Source organism: Dendrobates tinctorius, unplaced genomic scaffold (genome assembly GCF_039654945.1).
Source record: "Dendrobates tinctorius isolate UK_male_01 unplaced genomic scaffold, ASM3965494v1 ptg000049l, whole genome shotgun sequence".
Classification (NCBI taxonomy): domain Eukaryota; kingdom Metazoa; phylum Chordata; class Amphibia; order Anura; family Dendrobatidae; genus Dendrobates; species Dendrobates tinctorius.
In genome coordinates this window covers 4,115,427-4,135,274 of record NW_027361717.1, presented here as the reverse complement: position 1 = coordinate 4,135,274, position 19,848 = coordinate 4,115,427, and the positions used below count along the sequence as shown (strand labels likewise).

The 19,848-nt window shown below is 46.4% G+C and overlaps 1 protein-coding gene across 1 annotated transcript in view; it reads right to left on the bottom strand.

The window, feature by feature from the left end:
- The window catches only part of SH3YL1 (SH3 and SYLF domain containing 1), a 144,592-nt gene that overhangs the window by 118,038 nt on the left and 6,706 nt on the right, over positions 1 to 19,848 (bottom strand). The gene's annotated exons all lie outside the window — the stretch shown is intronic.

Below are 19,848 nucleotides of genomic sequence, written 5' to 3'. Positions count from 1 at the left end.
CACATTACACAATGATTTAAACAGCAGCAAAGCAGATCTAAAGCCATTAGCCATTTCGATACACACCGGAAAGATAACAGGAAGAGGTACCTTGAGGTCTCCCTTTCTCCAGAGCCTAGAGGCACAAGTCACTGACCAAATCATTCCCAAAGGTCTCAAAGCAGACTTTCCTCCTTTTGTAAAGTTCAGGACATGACCGAATTTACTAGATGTGATACGATACTATACAATAACTAGTTGTACCTTTACTGCAAGTTTGCCAGGATACGAAAGAAGTTTCTCTTTGCACATTTCGGAAGACCCCTTACACATTTTATGGTCACAATTTCCCTATATGCCGAGATATAAAAACACTTCAAGCTTTTGCCTCCGTAACGACAGATCCTCCTGCTGCACTGCTTAATCGTTTCAGTATGGTGAAGTTTGGTGGTGTTGGTCTGAGGGTGTGTCGGGGGGCCAAGAGGCGGATACCCCAAGGAGCAAGTCGAAAACAGAAGCAGTAGAGTAGCTAATGCTAAAGATCTGGACCAGTGCTCATGCCCTGGACTTCTGGCCTGGTGCCCCAGATCTGCATGGGGGGAGAATGCAGCTATGAACTGAGATAAGGCGTACCCGGTTGGGATGGTCCTGTGGTAGGGCATAACTTTTACACCATTATGATCAAAATAGTGTTAATATTGTTTTTTCTTTCCTTGGATTTTCCTTTAAATGGCCACAGCGTGAACGTGCTCCTACACATTGTACGTAAACCAACGTATGTTCCAGCTCATTTCTTTGGGTTTGATGTACCGTAGTTTCTTGTTCTTTGTCCAGAAGCATGGCTCCCTCTTTTTTGAGCTAGGCATTTCATCTCTATAGCTTCCCATGGGCAGTTGTCTGAACAGTCGGGCCCGGGTCCTGCTCTGTGCTTATTTACATTGAGGTCGGCTGACACAAGGTAAGGTTTTACAGCTAGAGATCGAACCCTAGTGATTGGGTACACCTTGTCGTGGTGGCTTTTACATCAAAATAGTGTTAACTAACCTTTGTAATTTGCATGTACCATCACTATTTACTTACTACAGGGTACATGTTAACTTGTTTTTTTTTTTAATGGGTTTTATCCATCAACTGTATTGGTGGCATCATCATCTCATCGATACAGACTATTCTGCAGGCCTAGGCACAAGCAGCACAATGAGGCCACTGCTACATGTCCCAATCCGCTCTGTGCAGGGGTAAAGATCGTGGCATAGGGTGGCATTTTAACTTTTGGAGTGGCAATTTTCAAGGCTGCACTAATACTTTCTAACAGGGGCAATCAAGGGGACATTATTACTGGATTAGGGGGCACAAAGCTAGCTTTTCACAGTAACTGGCAACCTCATGCTACATAAACTTCCTTCTGCTGCTGGGTTGCCTGTATTAAAGGAGGTTCTCCAATCAGTAATATGTACCCTATTGGGTTGTTTAATACAGTAGGGTTCAACTGGAAAGGTGTCCTGGGGAGCAGCTTCACCTGTGCTGATTGCTGGGATTAGAGGAGCAGTACTTGTAAGAAAATCCTTGACCAGGTCTACCAGTACAAAGTTTGGAGTTTGTCCCAGCGGGTAGAAGATACTGACGCATATGGCAGACGATTAAGTTGTCAACAATTTTAAAAATGACATAAAACAGAAGTTACACCTTTAACATCCAATTGATAGATAACCCAATCCCAAATTGGAGGTAACAAATGGATTCAACAAGCTACAAGCCAGGCATTTATTCTTCGATAAGTTACATCTGCTGTGAGCAGGATTTCATCATATAACCTAAATATCCATAATTGTGCATTAGGTATTCAGCTACAGCTCAGGAAGGAAACAAGGTGGAAGGCAATAGACAACAAATATCTGTCCAGAGGATTTGCTGAATTGATAGGTTCCGAATGCAGTGATTAGCAACTACTCTGCTGGGAGGAACGCTCACCTCCAGGATTGGCTGCAGATGAGAAGAAAATATTGAGCGGCAGTGAATCAGCAGAAAAGTCCATCAGAAACAAATTGACTAACTGTTTATATGGAGGTTTACAAGACAAGTACGTCAATACTCTACGATTTGCATGGTGACTAACATTTTGCTGGCTCAATGATAGGCAAACTCCATTAGAGAATACGGCACTCTATGCTATAAGTACGTAACCATAGGTTTTATTATAAAATGATGAAATGTCACCAGTCGTTAACGTTCTTGACAAGGATACATTTTTAATATGCATTAAAAACGTTTTCTTGTTAGGAACTCATAGGCGCATTGTGGATTTTCAATCGCTGCAACATGCAATAAGAAGCAATAAAAAGGTCGCATCTAGCCAAAATCAGATTGCTAAAAACATCAACTGAGGGCACAAAATGTGTCACAGCTCGAACAACTGAAAGAAGTGTAAAACTTTCTATGTCTCAGAACCACTGGTGAACACAGACAGAAGAGGGAACCCATGCAAGAATAATAATAAGTAGCTGCAATAGAGCAGACATAAGGTTCTTGGTTAACATGGTGACCGTATGAAACCCACTACCATATCACAACAAACCTACCATTACTGGGTCCTTAGCCTGAAAGGTGCGGTGTCATGCACCGACCATCACTGAAGCAACACTGGGAGCGTCCCGGTGCCCCACAGCACTCATACCTGGCCACATCACTCCACAGGAACAATGACCACCACACTGCACCAACATCAAATCAAAGGACCTAAAAGACTCACTTTCTACAAGGTCTCATGAGCGCCTCGTGCAGTCTCCTGCTAATTAATATCATCTGGGCCAAATGTGAGCAACGCTGGTACCAAGTAAAAGAGAGGGGACAGAGAATAAATGCCAAAATTGTGTCATTCCATACTACCGATCATATAAAAAAAAAAAAAATGTATGACACTTGGAAAGGAATGCCGAATATGCAAAACTGCCACGTCGGGAAGAAGCTGACCAGATTTATTTATTTTTTTTTTTATGTACATGCATGAATGGCACCAAATTCATTTTTGCAATTTGTTTCATTAAAAATGTGGCATCCTTTGGTTTTCACTGGCTCTTTGGGCACCAGCACAATCAACTTTGATGTGGTCATAAATCTAGAGGAGTTCAGAAATAGACTACTCTTGATTTATGACAACATCAAAGTTGAATGTGCTGGTAAACTCATTCAACTTTGATGCGACTTGCTTATGTGGTTACTGCTCACTGACTGATGCTTGATTAAAGGGGTGTTTTCGAATCTGGAAGTTCTACACTCTCCATTGGAGACCTAGTCGATCATGTGCACTACAGCTCTATTCATCAATATGGGAATGCGGAAGACCGGGTGACTGCAACCTGTGGTTATCTCTGGCGTCCACCAAGAATGAATGGAGCGGCAGTACACATGCTCTAATAATACAGGGCTCTTCTTCACAGCAGTAGGACCCCAGTGATGGGGGAAGTTATCCTCTATATACCATGGATAGCCAGCAATATAGAGGCAATAGGCTGCAAATGGTGTTAAATTTTTAATACAAAAAAAAAATGGAAGGATCCAGCAATGTCGGGTGATATTTATTGTCAAAATGGCATTAAAATATTCTCAGGCACATAATGTCTGGCAACACCGATCTACGCGTTTCGACGTAAGGTCTTTATCAAGATCTTGATAAAGACCTTACGTCGAAACGCCTAGATCTGTGTTTCCATGCAGTGTTGCCAGACATTATGTGCCTGAGAATATTTTAATGCCATTTTGACAATAAATATGTTTTTAACCGTCACCCGACATTGCTGGATCCTTCCATTTTTTGTACTGATGTTTCCGTAAGCTCACTTGGATCCCTGCAGGGCGTTGGTCGATGGTGAGACAAGCTGCACATGCTAAAATGGAAATAGCAAAAATGATTTTTAGCTCTAAATACATTTAAAAGATATATCCGGGACTTTATAGAAAGAAAAGCAACAAAAAAAAAATTGCCTAAAGATTAACTGGCAGAAAATTCTAACTTACCTGCCTGTTGTGCATGACGCCGTTCTTCCCTGGCACAGACCGCACCTGACGGGGATTCGGAAACCTCTGCTGACGTCACATCTACAGAGCAGGAGACTCTTTTCTGCTCTATCAACGGAGCGGGACTTCCGACGTCATTCTGATTGATAGCCGGATTCCCACTACCCAATTGGGTGGAGTCAGCTGTCAATCAGAATGACGTCAGAAGTCCTGCCCTGTCAACAGAGCAGAGCGGAAAAGAAGCCTCCGCTCTGTAGATGTGACGTCAGCAGAGGTTTCTGAATCCCGGGCAGGAGTGGTCCGTGACCGCTCTGTGCTGGGGAAGAATGACACAGGAGCACAAAAACCAGGTAAGTTGCAATTACCTGCCTGTTGGTGTTTGGTACATTTGTTTTTTTCTATAAAGTCCCAGATACATCCTTTAAAGTTAAAAAGAAAATTGCCCACAAAAGGTCAACTCCTTTTACATGACAGCGCATGAAAAAGTCGCTCAAGGCCAAGTTCAAATAGCGTTTGCCACTTCGTTCATTGGCTTCGTCGTGGCTCATCTCAGAGCCCCTGCAAAACTGGATTTGGGGGTATGCGCTGATGGAGCCATTGACTATAATGATGCAGACGGAGTCACGGTGTGCTCTTCTGGCATCATTTTCAGTTGCAAATGCCTATTGGGGGTGGGCAGCAAAACATAGTAGACAACATCCTATGGAGATCATGGAGGCGGTTTCTTCAAAAGTGACAGCAGAGAGAATCGCCTGCAATCATCAGCTTTTGCGCTGGTAGACTTGAGCATTTAGACAATTGTCTCATGTAAAACTATATTTCTCCTGCTGCGGCCACTTCAGAATGAACGTACACGGCATAATTTAGACATTTTATTTTAGGGGATAGGGGAACTTGACCACTGTGGCTTCATCAATGTGAAAAGGGGTCCACTTTCTGAGATAACCCCAGACAATCATAGTAGTCAGATTCCCCCCAAAAATTGTGTAAAAGTTTAATCATTCTGAAAATGAAAAGAACACAAGACTTTATAAGAAAAATATGGGAGATAAAGATCAATTCTTGAAAGATTTAAGTTGGAATTTATTTAAACTTTTTATGGCGATCGGTCACAAGGTTTATAGGCTGCACACCCTTTATCAACTGTGAGCATATAAATCAGTTACTAAGAAAATCTCAATTACTGCGGTGTCGGCTTGTGATCTCATCGTGCGCCCTCATTCACTGCCATTTTCTGCAGTTACATAGAACATTGAGACATGCATCTTATTCTGTGACATGTAGCATGGTGATATGATCTATTCAGATTAACATGGAGAAAATGCAGCGATAAGAATTGCAAGCCACCAACTCATTCACGATCAGGCACTTTCTTATGCTTTCAAAATTTTTCCTTCCATTTTTTCACAAACCTTAAGAGCGATGAAAACCATCATAGCTGTATGCTGGTGTGATCCTAGAATACCAAACCTGGGGGGGGTTGGGAGGCAGTGATGAGAATAAAATAAAAAAAATAAAAAGTTGTTGAGAAGTACAAGTCAAATGAGACCAAAAATTGAAGAGTGGGCAGAAAAGTCTTCGTTGCTTAACGGTATTTTTAGGAGCCCATGACAGCACCACGAGAGAGGGGATCCGCCCTTCAGGGACAGGAAGCCTACAGATACAAAAGGGCTGCACCTCTCCCATGCATCCGTTGGATTAGAGAGCTCAAGAGGACCACCATGGTTAATGGCAAAATTATGAACAATACTCTAATGGCTAACAATTTCACACATGTGAAAACTGTAAGAGGAAGAAGTGCACACCCACACGTGAAGGGAGGGAATCTAAGGGTGCGGTCATGGGCTTCGTTACCGGTAAGTAATTAACACTTTATTCACTCAACCATAACAGCATCATGAGAGAATTACAGAGAGATAACAACTGCTTTAAGGAAGGACTACAGCGTGCAGCACCCTTATACCAAAGGCGAGATCTGAGGAAGCACCCATATCCAACCTATAATAATTATAAAAGGTGGAAGGAGAAGACCAAGTAGCAGCTTTACATATCTGGTTGATGGAGACTTCCGATCTCTCTGCCCATGAGGCTGCCATGGCTCGAGTGGAATGCACCCTCAGCACTTCCATTCCCGGCCTGCCACTCGATGTATACGCTAGAGAAATAGCCTCCCTAATCCACCTAGCTAAAGAAGTGCTCTTTGATACTCTAAGACCTTTCCTGATGCTTAGGAAGGAAACAAGGCATTGTCATTCTTCCAAGAATCAGTGGCCGACAGGTACTCTAGCAGGCATCTCCTAACATCTAAAAAGTGTGAAGCTTCCTTTCTTTCCTGGTTAGTAGGATTGGGAAGGAAAGAAGGGAGAACTATCTCCTGCGACCTGTGGAATCTGAAGGTTACCTTGGGCAAGTAAGCTTGTTCTGGCCCAAGCACCACCCTGTCATCTAGGAACTGTGTATATAGAGATAGTCTAGAAAGAGCCTTGATATTCACCATCCGCGCTAATGTTAATGCGAATTAGAAGGCTACCTTGAGAGAGTACTTTTGCCGAGGCAGACGTAATGGGCTCAAACGTCCAAGTTCAAGTCCCAAGGCATAAACCTTTCTCTATATATGGGCCCAGACCTGCCTGCTGCTTTAATAAACCTGGCGACCCAGCAGTTAGCGATGTTGCAGTTAAATAAGGCCCCCAGGGCTGACACCTGCACCTTCAGGGTACTAGTGGAAAGACCCATGTCCAGACACTTCTGAAGAAACTCCAGGATCTAGTCTATTGGCACCCCCTCCCCAGCTCTAAATTCTGTGGTAGCTAGAGATTTCCTCCAGGTCCTAGCATAGATCCTGGTTGTAATTACCTTTCTACTTTTTATAACGGCGTCTACTAAATTATGGGGAGAATCCTTTATCCCTCAGTAACGCCCTTTCAAATTCCACACCATCAGGTGGAGTCGCACCACTTGTGAATGATAGACTGGACCTTGGGAGAGGAGAGCCGGCTGTTCCAGCAGCACCCATGGATTGGAGACCAACATGGTCCTTAGCCGTGAGAACCATGCCCTTCTTGGGCAATTACTATAATCCTTGCCCTGTCTTTGTGGTGATCCCATATGCCCTGGATTATGACCTCACCCATATGTGCACCCCAATCAGAAAGGCTTGCGTCCGTGGTGACCACTCGGGTTATGAGATTCTTCCAGGGAACCCCCTTGGACAGGTTACCCCGGTCTAGCCGCCACCTAAGGGACCTTACAGAAGCCTGGGATAAGGTAAGCCGTCCCTGCAGGAACATCCCAAGGGCCCCATCATTAATTAAGATGTCTCTTTGTAGGGTCATTGTATAAAATTATGCCCACCGGACTGCCAGGATGCATGAAGTTTGGGAACCCAACAGAGACATAGCCTGCCTAAGGGACATGGTGGGATTGTTGAATGCCTTCAAAACCTGGTTAGGGTACGCGCACACGCTGCGGAACCTGCTGCGGATTCATCCGTGCGGATTTTGCAAAATCCGCAGATATATCCGCAGGTCAAAAGACCTGCGGATTGGCCTGCGGTTTTGCCCTGCGGTTTATCATCTCCACAATGGAGGAGATGGCAAACCGCTGCGGAATCCGCAGACAGAATTGCATGTCAATTCTTTCTGCGGATTTGAAACCGCAGCACAATCCGCGTGGAAAATTCCGCAGCATGTGCACAGCGGTTTTTAATTCCCATAGGGAATAATGGTACTGTACACCGCAGCTGAAACTGCTGCGGATGCGCAGGGCCAAATCCGCTGCAGATCCGCAGCGTTTGCACACACCCTTACGAAGGCGAACCAGCTTGTCATATGGTAGACGACACTCCTGTTTTTCGGAGTCCAAAAATGAGGCCCAAAAACTGCAGCACTCAAAAAGGTTGTAGCTGGGATTTTTCAATGTTCAATAACCAGCCCAAGTGCTCTAGAGTGGACATTGTTCTCTATACCTGAACTAAACAATTTTCTGCCAACAATAAGGAAATCGGCCAAGTAGGGAATGATAAGGATGCCAGACTCACGCAGGTGGGTCATAACTGCGGCAACTACTTTAGTAAACACATGAGGGGGCAACCGCAAGGCCAAAGTGGGAGTGTTATGAATGGGTCACCGAGGAGGAAAAAAGCAACACAACGCTAAGTCTCAGAAAACCAGAGAGGTTGGTAACTATGCAGACTGCAGACCCCTGATCTTAACACACAACTAGAAGCAGTCGTGGAGTGTGCCTACGGTGGTCCTGGACGCCTCGTCACAACCGGAGAGCTAAATAAGCCTAAAGTAAGAAAAGAGGAAAACTAACTCCCCAGAGCAGACCCCAAAGGAAAGACAGCCCCCCACATGTATTGACGGTGAAGCAAGATGAAAACACAAACAAAGGCAGAAAAATAGGCTGAGCAAACGATGGGGCCAAACTAACTTGAAAGGACAGGAAAGGAAAGATACTGTCTGCAATCTGCCAAAAAACCCTACCAAAAATAATGTCCAACGCTTCTGATAACAAAATTAATCCTGAAGTCACTAGACTTCTCCCACTATATCAGCACTCTGGAATATTCTGAGACAGAGCAAAAAGAGGCCAATCTAATAAAGGACAAAAAGGCAAATTGGCAAATACAGATAAATAAGAGTGGAAATTCAGCACAGCCCAGCCGGGCTGGCTGACCACACAAAAACTGAGTTGACCAACAAGAGCAATTGTGAACATTAGCCAAAAACAACTTGAGATGACTGGAGCAGAGTTGAAGTCCAAGACCTGAGAAACAGACTGAATCACCAGCAACAGGATAGGGCGTTGGCTGTCTTATATCCAGTCTGATACTCCAGAGATCCAATCACTATCCTCCTCGCCAGGTGGCAGACCATTACCAATTAAACTAACCTCACTACCTCCTGTCACTACCAGAGGGAGAACGGTAGGAGAACTCCCAGCTGGTGGAGCAGAAAATGAGCTCATAACAGGAGAGACCTAAGCTGGAGCCTCCCATGGTTACTACATCCCTGAGGAACCGCTGATGATCTTCGTGAATAGGCACATGGTAGTAGGTATATTTCCGCCATAAAACAGTTTTCAAAAATTAGTTTTATTGCCGAGCCAATTGATTCCATCTTGAAAGGGCGTATTATCAGAAACTTATTCAGGGCTCTTCGATTAATGATAGTCCTGAAAGAGCCATCCGGTTTCCAAACCAAAAATAGAGGCGAGTAGAATCCTGTACCCTTCTCCGACCCCGGAACCTCCTTATGACAGAGCAGGCTGCCCTAGAGGCAAAGAACCGTAAACTGAGGGAGATGACCGGAAAGGTGTTACCCTGAATTTATCCTGTGGAATAGAAGAGAATTCCAATCTGAGCCCTACGATAATGGACTCTGCACCCAGTCACTATTGGTAATTCGTGACCAGGCTGGGTAGAAGGCAGACAGTCATTGAGACGGCTTCTTACTTTCTCACGATGAGCCTCCAAACAAACCCCGTACCTCTTTTCTTCCTCTCATCCCACATGTCTCGGTCCCTGGAAGGCCTCCTACGACTCAACCTTGTTCTGCTGAAGGGACGCCGGTAGGAAGGGGTTCGACAAGCTGGGGAATCTCTTTATCGTCCCCTGCCTTCTCTTGAAGCTCGTCCAGGACTGGACCAAAGAGGTACTCTCCCTCACATGGGATGGAACAAAGTCTGGACCTGGTCTGAATATCCCCTGACCAGCACTTTAACCATAACGCCCTCTGAGCTGCGTTAGAAAGCCCTGCTGCTCTGGCAGCCATCCTGACTGCATCTGCTGAAGCATCGGAAAGAAATGCCGCAGCACCCTGAACCAAAGGTAAGGCGCTTAGGATAGACTCACTATGGGCTCCCACCCTTCAACTGAGTCTCTAGTTGGTCCAGCCAGACCATCATTGACCTGGCCATACAAGTGAATGCTACTGCTGGCCTCAACGATACTTCCAACATCTCCCATGCCTCTTTAAGGAAAGTGTCAGCCTTCCTATCTAGAGGGTCCTTCAGGGTCCCCAGGTTCACAAAGGGCAAGGACGACTTCTTTGAAGCCTTGACCATTGCCGCATCAAGTTTTGGGGATTTATCCCAAGTATTTACTCCGAGGTCCTCAAAGGGGTACCTTCACTTAAATGCTGGAGGCAAGGAGCCTCTTTTTTCCTGGCTCTTCCATTCTCGGTGTACCAGGTACTGAAATTTCTCATTTAAGGGAAAAGATCTAGGCTCTCTGATCTAATCCATTAAACAGGACGTCCTGTACAGAATGTTTCGGCCTGGATTCCACTACCCCCATGGTGCCTCTGACCGCCTTCACCAATTTGTCCACACGGTCTAAGGGGAAGCAGAGACAGCCAGAATCCTCCTCCGAGGAAGAAGACGAAGGAGAAGAGCCAGAGGAATCCTCATTCCTCACATAGTCAGAGGAGTCTGAATTCTAGAAGGTTCTTCCATGTTCATTCTCCTTCCCTTTGGAACTCTCTCCCCGAGACAGGGACTCCCTCACTTCCATCCTAATGATCTGCTTCAGGCTTGTGGCAATGTTGGGCGTGGGGGTGGGGGGACTGGAGGTAATGTATCCTACCCTAGCGGCTGATGCCCCACCCCCCAGTGAAGCCTCACCGTCGTCTGCTAGTCACAGGACTGACATAACCTTTGTGGACAAGAGTCCAGCAGGGGGTATCTGCAGAGGGCACATTCCTTGTGTCTTGACTTCCCTGTACTGTCCTAGCAGGACAGGAAAATAAGGGGACTGCATCACTGAGTGAACATTCATGAAGATCCCTTACCAGTTCTCCAGTAAGTAGGTACCGGATCACAGGGGGGGGGGGGGGGGCAGCATCTCAACCGACGTTGATGACTAGTCCACTCTGGAGGAGCTCCTGCGGATGGACTGACCACTTGCTGCCTGGCCATCACCCGTCCCGTCTCTATTGCCGGGCAGTAAGTGGCTTCTGAGTAGTGTGCTGCTAAGCAGGGTTGTCCTGCTGCTGCTCACCTACGTCCATTGTTACCAATGGCTCAGAAGCACAGATGCAAGTGCAGCACTCCCTTTAATGCCCCTTCCCCCAAATATCCGGGTCAGCAGGTCTTGGCCTGGGGCACCTCTTCCTCCCCTGGACCTGACATGCCCCCAGCATCACACTACCCCCAGACCCTGGTATATGCCTGACCCCAACCCCCTCCGAGCGCATGCAACTGCGGCACAATTCCGAAAAGTCGGCCGGCACCTGGCATCCGGCACTCACCCCCAAGCCCGGCCCCCTGACATCGCCACGATGACCTCAGCCGAGGACGCTGCTGCATCAGAGGACAGCCCAGGACGCGTCACCGGCCGAGCCCCCGGACCCGGAAACCCAGCAGTGTAACTAGCAGCGCACGCTGGGAGCCGCAGAGATCCAAAGGGATATACTTACCTTCAGCGCTGGCCATCGAGAGAGGGTAATCCTCCGGACCTTCACCTGCCCGCTGTCGTGGAATCCTCCCCAGACCCACCGTGGCGCTTTCAAGAACCCCACACCGGCCGAGACAGGGGACCCTCGCTACCTGAACCGACCAGGCCTGGGATCCGATGACTCCTCACGGGCATCTGTAGGAACAGGGTCCCCGTCAGGGACAGGAAACCAACTGATGCGTGGGAGAGCTGTCCTTTTGTATCTATAGGTTTCCTGTCTCTGAAGGTCAGATCCCCTCTTTTGTGGTGCTGACATGGGAGACCGAATAAAAAGCCTTTATTTACAAACAAAAATTGTAAGGCTCGTTTTGAGTTTGCCAAGACATGTGGGAGACTTCTCAAATGTATGAAAGAAAATGCTGTGGTCAAATGACACTGAAATTTAACTTTTTGGCCACCAAGCTAAACATTATGTATGGTGCCAAAGCAACATAGCTCATAACCCCAAGAACACCATCCCCACAGTGAACCATGGTTGTTTTAGAATTATATCGTGGAGATGGTTTTTGGCAGCAGGGACAGGGAAGATTGATGGTGAGAAATAAAGGGATATTCTTGAGCAAAACCTGTTTCAGTCTGTCAGTTATAATGAACACTGTTGCAGGCTTTAAACAGAAGTCTGCACACATGTTCCAGGGAAACCAGAGGGTCCTAAAGTGTGTGGGGAGACAAGCAGGGAGCGTACCTGTCGGTGTGAAGGACCTGAAGCACGTGACCACTGGAGGAATGGCCGGTGCCAGACGCAGAGTAGTGACGGTGACCAGCGAAGACAGAGTGTTCAGGACGTGCCGAAGTCAAGCCAGGAGGTCAGAGTAGTGTCAAAGGATGAGACACAGAGTTGTCAGGACATAACTAGAAGTCAGGAAACAGAAGATATCAGAGAAATATCAATGGGTCAGACAGGAGGGAGGTCAGAATATAAAGCCAGGGTCAGAACCAGAAACAGATAATCAGCACAGAATCACAAGGCAATACTCAGAACGGGAGGATGGATCGGGTCAAACACTTGAAGGCAGAAACATACAAAACAGTATGCAAGCATACCAGGGGTCAGCTACTCAGCCAGGAATGAATGCATCACTGACAAAGAACCCCTGGGAGGGGTGGTTTCTTATAGCCCTTCTGGAATCAAAGGGAGGCCACACAAAATTAACCCTGTGAGGACGGAAAAGGAGATCCCATCCACAATCATGACATCAGTGATTTGACACTGGGACAGAAGTTCACTTTCCAACAAGACAATGACCTAAAGTGTCACGCTCGCGCCTTGGCTGAATGGCGCGAGCCGGGGGGGGTTGTGGCCCCACTGTGCCACAAACCAGACTACCCTGGAAGGGGCGTGACTACAACAGCTACCTCAGTCTTCACTGGAGCCTCTGATGGTGAGGTCAGGCTTGTGCGGCAGATAGCTGTCGGGTGCCACTCCAGGGTGGTGTCTGGCTGTGGCTGCTGGTCCCACTCGGGGACAAGTCACTTTGAAAGAAGCTATAGACAGTCAGGCAGGTAGACACGACAGGCACGGCTGAAACACTGGGCAAGCAGGCGTGGCTTGGAGACACAGGGCAGGCGGGCACAGACAGAGCTGCAAGGGTGCAGATGCACAGACAGAGCTGCAAGGGTGCAGATGCACAGACAGAGGACACAATTAAAGACACAGCAGGGAAGGAAGCCACAGACAAGGAGAAAGAGAGACTAAGGTAGGAGAGTACAGACAAGGTACTGGAACCAAGACAAGACTCAAGGGCCAGGATATTCAGCCTTCTGGCAGGCAGACAAGGTACAAGGCAAGACAAGAAGTATTCCTCCAGAGAAGGAGGAAATACAGAGGACAGGGCCTGGCTTCCTCAGCAGCAAGATACTGAGATTAGACATTGCACAGGTCATGTTTCAGTGGGTGTGGCGGAACTAAATAGTCAAGGGCTCTAGGTGATTGGTCAGGGACAGATTAGACAGGTGCACCGTGACTGCATAAGAACCAGAGCGTTCTGGCGCCGCCCCCCTATACACACATAGCCAGGAAACATACGGGAGAGCAGAGGCAAAGAGCACAGGACTGGCAACAGACAGAATTCACAGCATGACCCAGAGCAGTGAGTAAGTTGATGTGCGGGGGATGGGAGGCCATGCAGTGACGGTAGCAGAGTTGTTACATAAAGTATACTGCTAAAGCAACACTTAAGTGTAAATGTTTTGGAGTGGCTTAGTCAAAGCCCAGACCTTAATCCAATTGAGAATTTGTAGTAAGACTAAAGGCCCCTTTACATTTAGCGATGCACCAGTGATCCCGACCACGATACGACCCGGTCAGGATCGCTGGTGCATCGCTAAATGGTCGCTAGTGAGCTGCCAAACAGGCAGATCTCACAGCGATGCAGCGGTCGTTACTTACCTTTCAGACGCGGCGATCCTGACGTCCTCCCGTCCGCATCCACACGTCGCTCGTCGGCGCCAGCAGGAAGCGCCCGACGAGAAATGAAGCTGCGCGATCAGCGATGGACAGCGGGTGAGCCGGTCAGAGGTAAGTATCACACATAGCGATATCGCTAGCGATATTGCTGCTACGTCACCAAATCGGTGATGCTTTAGCGATATTGCTATGTGTAAAACCCCCTTTAAAGATTGCTGTTCACCAGAGTAAATCATCTAACTTGAAGGAGCTAGAGCAGTTTTACCTTGAGGAATGGGCAAACCTCACCGTGGCAAGATGTGGAAAGCTCATAAAGACTTATCAAAGGTGACTTGCAGCTGTAATCACCGCAAAAAGGAGGCTCTACAAAGTACTGACTTTAGGAGGTAATTAGTTATGCACAACAAAAGTTTTCAGTAATTTTGTCCTATTTGTTATTTCATAATAAAAAGAAAAACAAAACTGTTCACAGTTGCAGCCGTGCTCTATACATGAACTGATACAAGATCTCAAAATAAAAAAGTTGAAATTCCAGGTTGTGAGGTAACAAAACAGGAAGAATGCCAATATAGGGTGAATACTTTTGCAAGCCACTGTAGTCAAACAAACATTCTTGCTCAGATTTCGCTTATTTTTTCAGAAACCATGTGCCCCTTCCCCCCCATCCACTACCTCAGAATTTCCTTGTAGGGTATATGTAAGTGCATTCAATATACCAGACAACCCTAGGACATAGGCCTCCAAAGAAAATCAAGAATAAACAGAGTAATTTTGAAGGAAAAGCTTACATGCCATCCACAGACTAATATCGATGTTTCTTGCTGCTAAAATTAAAGTTGCAAGTGCTTGCAAGACTCCATCAACTAATATGGACTGAGTATGCCACAAGGATGTTTTTGTTCTCGGTAAAGGATTAAGGCAGGGGTCTCAAACTCGCTTCCCGCAGGCCAACTGCTGCCCTCGGGATAATAGTTTGCGGCCCTCACCTCATGGGCCCTCGGGACAACAGTTTGCGGCCCTCACCTTGGCCGGGATCACACATGCGAGAAATACGTCCGAGTCTTGCATGTGAAATCCCAGTCACACGTAGTACCGCTCATTAAGGTCATGAATATGGGCGCCACTCCACTCTCATAGGCGTGGCGCCCATATTCATGAGCGGTACCATGTGACCTGTGACCACACGCTCATACAGGAAGATGTCGGCGCTAGACCATCGGAGCTGCAGCAGGAGGAGGTGAGTATGATGATGGCTAGACAGTCACAGCAGCCTGCTGTCAGCAGGCAAGGCGTATGAGTCACACTCACAACACATGCAGCAGGAGCAGCTGAGCAGGGACCGGACTGCGCCACAGACTCAGGTGCACCGGGTTCAGAATGAGCGGTGGGGCTAACACTGAAACAGTGACAACAAGTGGAATTATCTATTACACAGCCCCAAACATGTCTTTTTCAAAGCCTGCAGAGAAGAGAAAGGTTGGTGATGAGCACAGACAATTTCAGGAAAAGTGGGAAGCGCAATATTTGTTGAGCACAGGGGCATCCCGACGTGTCTTATTTGCACAGAGAAAGCTGCAGTGCACAAAGAATACAATTTGAAACGTCATTACATAACTAGACATGCTGAGGAGTCTGCATCTTCAAGCCCTACTGAGGGTCTCAACTGCTTCCTCCCTTAAGCCAAATGTGGCTCGGCTCTGCGAGAGTCAGCGCTGCCAGATCTCTAGCAGCAAGAAGGAGGCATGTTCAAAACAGTTTATGATCAATGTTCCATTCATGTTCAGAAAGTTAAATGTTAAAGAACTGTTAATAAAGACATCTGAATAATAATAATTACATTTCTATAGTCAGCAACTATATGTGGTTTCTTCAGTCTTCTATATCTGCTATATTATCATTTTATTTATTTATTACTGATTGATTTATTTTTTTTCTTATGATTTTGTTAATTTATCTTTTAACACAAAATAAGATGAAAAAATAAAGACATTTGATAACATTGGAATGTTTTAGTAAGAGCTTTTCTTGTGGAAAACCTGATGCGGCCCAGCCTCACCCAGATTCTACCTCCAGCGGCCCCCGGGTAAACTGACTTTGAGACCCCTGGATTAAGGTATCCCATTTTTCAGTGTTTTTCCCCTCAGTCTAATGGACAAACAGAACATTTCTGTTTTCCCCATTCACTTTACAGTCTAGTGCTACTCAGGAGCATAGTGAGAAACGAGACCCAGGAGTCACAACCATCAGGGGTAATTCTGGAGACACGGATAGCTAGGGAGCTCTAGACCGAGGAACAATATGAGAAAAAATTTGCCGTCACACAGTGACAGAGTAGGCTGAGTGCAGACGGAGTTTTGAGCCCTGCGGGTTTTTCCGTGCAGAATGGAAGAAAACCGCAGGTCAAATAACCTGCATTTTTCGTGCGGATTTCTTCCATTTTTCACGCGGTTTTCATGCGGTTTTCCATTGCGGTCTTCCCCCTGCGGATTTGGTAACAGGGGAGATAGAAAACCGCACAAAAGTAGTAACATGCTGCGGATTTTGTACCGCAGGAAAACCACGCGGAAAAATCTGCAGCGTCTGCACAGCGGTTTTTTTTTTTTTCATTCATTTTAAAGGTACTGTACATCACAATGCGGATATGCAACGTTTCTGCGCGGTAAAATCCGCTGCGGAAACGCTGCAAATCTGCATCGTGTGCACATGGCCTTAAGGTACTGTCACACTTCGCGATGCAGCAGCGATCCCGACCAGCGATATGACGTGGTCAGGATCGCTGGTACATCGCTAAGTGGTGGCTAGTGAGCTGCCACACAGGCAGATCTCACCAGCGACATAGCAGGGGTCGGGGGTCGCTACTTACCTGTCAGACGAGGCGATCCTGACGTCCTCCTGCCCACGTCCACGCATCGCTCGTCGGCGCCACAGGAAGCCCCAGCAGGAAACTGACGACGAGAAACGGCCCAGGACGTTCTCGCGTGATCAGTGATAACCAGCGGGGGAACCGGTCGGAGGCAAGTATCAGACACAGCGATATCGCTATAACGTCACAAAACCAGTGACGTTATAGAGATATTGCTAGCGATATCGCTTAGTGCGACAGGCCCTTAAAAGAAAAATACTCAGGAATTATGGTTAACAAGAAGCTTTCTGGTAGTTTTGCGAGATGAGGAAGGCCTTTGTGATTGAACAGACCTAGCTACCCTGGAGCCAATACACAGAAAATTGGCGTTTTCTGCCCCCACTTGATGGGGTGAATTAGTTGTTCCCTCATCTGGAGCTGGATACTGGTGAAATGCTTTCTCAGAACTCCCCCCCCCCCCCCACCTTATTTTCTTGGTCACCTTGACTTCTGCATTGTATTCCTATTGAAAGTTTCCCTGTATCCTGACCGCTGTTTTGATCATTTATATTAAAAGGGGTTGTGCAAAACTAAGTGACTTTCATACTATGGGACCCCGTCATAGCTTTTATGGCAGCATCCTGGAGCAAAAAGCTTTGAAATGTCAAATTTTGGAGCTACTAGTGATTGAGCTAAAATTACACGACTTTTGATATTCTGAACCCATTTTTGCCCAGCTCCGATGAAGAGGGAGGTGCTGGTGTGAGACTGGGGGTGACAAGCAGTGGCAGCTTTCGCTACACCGCCAAATATTACTCCAGCAGAGCTAGGAGTAGGACGCGTGACGAGGCGGTTCTCTACTCCCATATGGCCGAGTTAAATCCAGAGACATGGACCGAGTTTTTTTTTCTTCTTGTCATTTTTTCCATTATAATGTTCTGACATGTAGTCTGATTGTTCCTTATGTTGTTTATTTTGCTATTGTGGCTCATGGAGTGATGCCTTTAGGTCTGTTTCACACTTCACTTTTTTGACGTCAGTCAAAATCCACCAGTTTTAGAAAAAAACGGATCCGCCCTTTTTTTTGTCCGCTGACATCAGTTTGTTCCAAAACGGAAACCGGTCCTTTTTTTCCCCATCTTTGCTGGATTTCAACTGATCACAAAAAACTGAAGTGTGAAAAAGGCCTAAGTCGTCATCTTTTTTTACTTACACACCCATAGTCAGTCCTGATAACGATCTGTTTTAGGCCACATTTGCACGTTCAGTATTTTATATCAGTATTTGTAAGCCAAATCCGGGAGTGGGTGATAAATCCAGAAGTGGTGACGTGTCTCCCGGTTTTGGCTTACAGACACTGAGGTACTGACCAGTGTGAGACTGGGGTGCCAAGGGCCCACCAGTAACAGACTTTAGGGGCCCACTTTTCACCTGTATACAAATATTACTCAACCCTGGTTCACAAATTTACCTATATCTCTACATAATAAACTGGGTAGTTTAGGTAGTGAATGACGAGATGATGCTTTTTTCTGAACAGAGCAAATCAAGTGAATTATGACAAGTACTGCCCATACAATAAGGTTGGGGGCCCACCGGGGAATTCCTCTGCTCTCCTATGGGCCAGTCCGAGCCTGGTACTGACCAAATACTGAGCGTGTGCACACAGCCTTTTCGTAGATCTACTAGCCCACTTCTGGATGATCGGGGAGCGCAGTCCTGCTTGTGCCTAGCATTCTTGGCATACATAACATCTGGATAAACTAGATGAGCTGGTTTTTCCATCACAATTTTGTTCCTACCTGCAGATAACATGCTAATCCTATATGGTAGTTTTCAGGTGAGTCTGATACATTGCATCCATTTCAAGTGGATAGAGACATGACCGAGTTAACAACGAGCTCCCCGGGATAGCAACCCAAATTATTATGGTCACACTTTACCATTTTTATGATGCTCCATTGCCAGTAAAACGTACAAAAACAGCAGAACTTTGCAATCGGCTTTGATGAAAAATGCTCTATCATTTCATTTTTACATCTCCATGGTAACAGACTACAAACAAACCCAGTGTAGTGTGATCATACAGTAATATTCGCTTACAATTATTTTCCACGAGTAATCCCCAAAGCTGTACATCATTGGTGGGGGCTGGGTTATACACAGCTCATGAATATGGAGGGTTACCAGTTTTTTTTTTTTTATTCATCAGGAGATCAAAACTACAGCGAACAGCCCAGTAAGTGACATCACTGGAATCGGGGTCTCTAGCTCTATATTTTGCTACTCTCAGATTAGGTGGAAAAAGCCTGGTAATGGATTCCTTTGCATTAAGAGGAGGCGAGGCCACACAGAAAGAAATTGTAGTAGTAGAGGGCATGGTATTTTTGTTGCCTCAAAGTTAAATATATTTTTTTTTTTCGATGAAGGCAACAAGGACTTGGATGTGTGGTTTGAATAACACAGCAGAATTAAAGCTAAGGCTACACAGCGGCTTTGACCATGACCGCTCACTCGGTGCCGATACTACATCATGGCGTTTCAGAAGTGAATGAAGTTGCATTGTGACACCTTCACTACCGAGACCAACACGTTACAAAAAACCCAATGAAGCCTGGCTTTTTGCGTCTTCCTTATGGCGGTCACAGTAGTGTAGGTGCAATACAACTCCAATCCCTTTTAATGTGCCATGATGAAGCAGTGGCACTGAGTGAACCTCTGTCACGCGATGGCTGCTGCGGCCACAGTCGCCGTCTAGTCCAAGCCTAAAGGTAACACCGAGGCAACGGACTTGTGAGGCTACGGAAAATTTGGAGTCATTAATTGTGATGGAGAAGTCTGGTGTAAGGGTGGAATGAGATGGAGGAAAGAGGAGGCGTTCAGTTGTGTAAAAGATAAATTTTAGGAAGCAAGAGGAGACGAAAGGATGTAACAGGTAGACATTCTGGGATTTTGCACACCAGAAAGGAGATTTTTGGACTGGACCAAAGGGTAACAAGAGTAGTAATACGAGACGATAGCTGGACCTTGAGGACGGGTCAAGAATGGCTTCTTGAGGATGGGCATTATAGGTTTGGGTTTTGAAAGAAGAAGAGAAGACAACACTGGTTAATAGTTGGGATATGCACAGTAGAGATGTTGGGAAGG